Source organism: Oncorhynchus tshawytscha, linkage group LG09 (genome assembly GCF_018296145.1).
Source record: "Oncorhynchus tshawytscha isolate Ot180627B linkage group LG09, Otsh_v2.0, whole genome shotgun sequence".
In the NCBI taxonomy this organism is placed as follows: Eukaryota; Metazoa; Chordata; class Actinopteri; order Salmoniformes; family Salmonidae; genus Oncorhynchus; species Oncorhynchus tshawytscha.
In genome coordinates, this window is record NC_056437.1 from 69,294,957 (window position 1) to 69,299,956 (window position 5,000).

At 47.6% G+C, this 5,000-nt stretch overlaps 1 protein-coding gene across 4 annotated transcripts in view; it reads left to right on the forward strand.

The window, feature by feature from the left end:
- Window positions 1–5,000, forward strand: part of rarab (retinoic acid receptor, alpha b) — a 193,561-nt gene that overhangs the window by 35,978 nt on the left and 152,583 nt on the right. Inside the window, exon 1 of one of the 4 annotated variants that reach the window (XM_042327319.1) lies at window positions 4,054–5,000. This exon is cut by the window's right edge and continues 78 nt beyond it. The exons of the other annotated variants lie outside the window; for them this stretch is intronic. The gene's annotated coding sequence lies outside the window, so the exon portion shown is untranslated. Of the gene's footprint in view, window positions 1–4,053 lie in introns of those variants that run through there. 4 annotated transcript variants of the gene reach the window in all.

Genomic DNA, 5,000 nt, shown 5'->3' on the forward strand with positions numbered 1-5,000 from the left:
GCTAGAGCTGCCAAGACCAACTGTAAGTGCTGTTATTTTGAAGTGGAAACGTCCAGGAGCAACAACGGCTCAGGCGCAAAGTGGTAGGCCACCCTAAAGAAGTGGTGCCTCTTACAGCAGCACAGGGGGGACCAGCTCCATAATAATGCCCATGATTTTGGAATGAGATGTTTGACGAGCAGGTGTCCACATATTTTAGGTTATGTAGTGTATAAAGAATCTCTTCTCCCAAGGGCGGAAACCTTGCAGCTGTCCACTGGCCCTTGGGGACTCACGGAATGGCTGCTCTGTTAACTAAATTCGCAGACAACTAATGCTTTTTCAGTTTTAACAGACTACAATCGGTGGCCTTGTCTCGTGTCACTCGCCTCTCTTCTCCTCTTCTTTTGATTTGTCATCATGTGCTCCGCTGTGTGGCTGACTTCAAAAAGCCTCCCATCGTCTCAAAGCAGCCAACGCGAGAAACACTTTGAAACGCTTAGACACCAATCAGACACTTTAATCAAGCCCAATTTTACACAGGTCATGTCTTTCATGTCTGTTGTTTAGTGAAATTAGCTGTAATGTCTGAGTTGACTATTGTTATGATGCAGCTTTTCAAGATATCGTCTAAGTAAAATGGCTAAGGCATTAGCCAGGCTATGGAAAGGCTAAACTCTCAGCAAATGTATTTGGCGTGGTTGCAAACACGTTTATAGGCTTACCCATACTTACATGGTCTATGACAAAACATTGGGTATCAATATGGCTGTAGGCTTAGCCGTTGTATGTTGTGGTGGAGGCTAACGCGGCTAAATAGCTGGACTGGCCAACACTGTGTCTTTCAGGAGGCTAACTCACCTTCTTGCCGATTTTTGTCCAGCTGAGGAGAAATGAAAAGAGAAGAGGGGCTGAAACCAGACTATAGGCTATCCCTCCGGTTTGTTGTCCCGGGAAAGATCACAAGATGACTATCTCTGAAAAAGAAAGCGGAGCTCTCAGATGTCTGCAGTGATAGTTGGGTTTCATCTGTGTATTTGGGACTTTTTTTTAGCCGTGTAGCTCTAGGCCAGAGGGTAGCCTAGCGGTTACGAGCGTTGGGCCAGTAAACAGAAAGGTTGCTGGTTTGAATCCCGAGCCTACTAGGTGAATGTGCCCTTGTGGAAGGCACTTAAACCTCATTGCTCCCGTCGGTCGCTCTGGAGCTAAATGACTCCGATGTCAATGTGGGCCAGCAGTAGCGCAGCATGCTGTTTGTTAGCTCGCGGGGGAGCAGGGATGCTATGGAGGTAGGGTGGTGGTGACGGTGCCTAGTGAGCGGACAGAGAAATGACGTTCTCTCTTTCCGCCTCTGTATGGTGGAGCTGGAGAGGGGGAAGGGAGGGCGAGTATGTGGCTGATCAGACAGACCCACAAGACCCATTCTCTGTCTGTACATGTTATGTACTCGTTCGTTGAGTCACAGCTCGTGATGTGTTTGTCTATGTGTTTCTAAGTGTAGGAAGACTGAGCGGCTCTGTATTGTGTGTATTCTAGTTATGTAAGAGGCTTTTCACTTACCGGTACGTTCAAAAACTAAAATGAAGTATTTCTATAGGATATGATTATGTGTGTCGATGTGTTCTTTATATTTACTGCACATTTGTCCTTACTAAGAGAGAGAGAGAGAGAGAGAGAGAGTGTGTGTGTTTATCTGGTAGAGAGAATTATTTGGGTATTTACACAGTATATGAGTGAATGGATCATGTCAATGCATGTTCCTCCTGAGACTGTAACACTGTGTGTGTGTGTGTGTGTGTGTGTGTGGGGGGGGTTAAGCTGATCCTCTCCTGTGCTCCAGTGTTCTCATGCGATCAGCTATCAGAGGCTCAGAAAACTTCTGCTGGGCTACAGCTGAAGCAGCTGTGTGTGTGTGTGTGTGTGTGTGTGTGTGTGTGTGTGTGTGTGTGTGTGTCATAGAGATGGATAGAGATCACTACTTGCAAAGAACCCGTTTTTGCATGGACATTACAATTTGAAGCAATCATCTGGGTGTGACTTCCTCTGGGTGATGTAAGGATCACATGATTCCATCTGGGTCATCAGGAGGGATCAGCCAATGAATTATAATCGCGAGCAAACGTTTCATAGCAGGCGGCAGTGAATCGCTAACCTTGGCTTTATACCTGTTCATACAACATCCTCCAGGTGGCAGTGTCCACCCCTCTCAGATTGTTTACTAACTCATGGAAGTAGTAGACAAAGAAATGTGCCTTCAAAATGGAGATGGCCTCAATGGTGCTGCCCGTATTCTCACAGACGTCATAATGGAACAGATACAAAGATGAGTGGTCTATCTATGTCTATGGTGCACACACACACACACACACACACACACACACACACACACACACACACACACACACTGAGAGTGTAGCTAGTCATCTGTGAGTGTACTTTAGTTGTCTGAGAGAAGAGGGGGTTCGATATCTCAGCCTGACTGAGTCATTTGTTAGCTAGTGTCGGGGGTTGGCGCCCCAGCCTAACTCTATCATAGCGTTTATTTGACAGAGAAAACAATCCTACGCCATTACCACAGCCCAGGGAGCAGGGGAGAAAACCACACACCGCGTGGACTCCGTTACGGTCAAGAAACAAAACCGTGATATACATACTGTAGGCCTACACGCGCAGTCACAAACAGACAGTAACACCGGTTAGCAAGCGTATTAGAGGACACACACACCGTCTCCCTGCCCCCTCTCATTCCTCTCGCACTCCTCTCAGATGCAATGGACATTAGTACGAGAAGGAGATTCGACTCTCTCCCTACTCCCTTATTTCTATCTTGTTTTAGTTCTCTGCCACCCACCTATCTGCCTCGTATGAGGACGACGAGCACGCAGATGAACACTGAACTAACGTATAAACGCAACATGTAAAGTCTTGGTTTCATGAGCTGAAATAAAAGATCCCAGAAATGTTCCATACACAGAAAGAGCACATTTCTCACACATCTTTTTTACATCCCTGTCAGTGAGCGTTTCTCCTTTGCCAAGATAATCCATCCACCTGACAGGTGTGGCATATCCAGAAGCTGATTAAACAGCATGATCAATGGGGGACAATAAAAGGCCACTCTAAAATGTGCAGTTTTGTCACTCAACACAAGGCCGCCGATTGGTTAATTTCTCTACAATAAGCCGCCTCCAATCTCATGTTAGAGAGTTTTGTAGTACGTTCAACTGGCTTCACAACCGCGGACCACGTGTAACTATGCCAGCCCAGGACCTCCACATCGGACTTCTTCACCTGTGGGATCATCTGATACCAGCCAGCACCAACTGTCAGAAACAGTCTCAGGGGAGCTCATCTGCGTGCTCGTCATCCTCACCAGGGTCTTGACCTCACTGCAGTTTGGCGTCGTAACCGAATTCAGTGGATAATTGTCAACTTCGGTGGCCACTGGCACGCTGGAGAAGTGTGCTCTTCACAGATGAATCCTGGTTTCAACTGTTCCCGGGCAGATGGCAGACGGCGTGCATTGTGTCGTGTGGGCGAGCAGTTTGCTGATGTCAATGTTGTGAACAGAGTGCCCCATGGTTGGGTTATGGTATGGGAAGGCATAAACTACGGACAATGAACACAATTGTATTTCATCGATGGCAATTTGAATGCACAGAGATGCCGTGATGAGATCCTGAGGCCAATTGTCGTGCCGTTCATCCGCCGCCATCACATCAGGTTTCAGCGTGACAATACATGGCCCCAAGTCGGAAAGATCTGCACACAATTCCTGGAAGCTGAAAATGTCACCCCCCCGTTGAGCATGTTTGGGATGCTCTGGATCGACATGTACAACAGCGTATTCCAGTTCACGCCAATATCCAGCAACGTCGCACAGCCATTGAAGAGGAGTGAAGCAACCATCCACAGGCCACAATCAACAGCCTGCTCAACTCTGTGTGAAGGAGATGTGTTGCGCTGCATGAGGCAAGTGGTGGTCGCCCCTAGTTTTTAATGTTTTTTTGTTTTTTTAAGGTTTCTGTGACCAACCAATGCATGTCTGTATTCCCAGTCATGTCAAATCCAAAGACTGACATAATTTGTTTATTTCAATTGACTGATCTTCCTTTCATATGACCTGTTAACATGTTGCATTTATATTTGTGTTCGGTGTAGTTGTGATATCATGCAGCTATGCAGATGGAAGAGGGAAGTAGGGATAGAGGAAGGGAGGGAGAAAGACTCTTGTGGGAGCCTGTCCCAAAAGGAGAAGTGCACGGTTGGCTCGAACTCTCTGCTGAGAGGGAGAATCCCTGCCCAAGCGGAAGTGACCATGTGAGATTGCGACAAGGGTCCGGACACTGAGACGAAGGAGCCCAGAAGCAGTCGAGCAATGCGTACTAAAGCTAATATCTTCTCTCGCTTTCTTATTATAGATGCCTACGTCACTTCCATGGCAGACCATTGCTTTGGAGGCCAATAGCAGCCTGACACGGCTGTTTCTCCAAGGTTAGGGCCCACGGTGCGAGGTAGGCCTCTTCCAAGGTGCTTGGCTGTACGCCAGCGATATGCCCCAATCTATGCCAAATAGTAGTACGCTATCAGAGTCAGGTGCGGCATTTGGGAATGGGTGTGTACACACATGCTTCTAGAACATGTTTCTGTCTTTCTGTTTGTGGAAGGAGTACATGAGTGAGCTCCTATGTAGGTCTAGTGTGTGTGTGTGTGTGTGTGTGCGTGTGTGTCTGTGCGCGTGTGTGTGTGTTTATCCTCAAATAACCTCTGTGGATGTCGTTTCGCCACGCCAAAATATGTTTAGTTCCCTGGGAACGGCAGGATTGTAAACTGGAATGACAAGGCACTCCAGAGAGTCCCTCCAAAGTCATCCCCTCTGCTGGAGAGAAGCACTGTCCTCTCTGTCTCTGGAGTGAATGACACGATCACAGTCTGAGAACATCTACTGCACCGGGCCACAGGAGAGGCTCTCACAGGAGAGTGGAGAAGAGGAAGAGGGGGAACGATAGGATGGCAAGAAA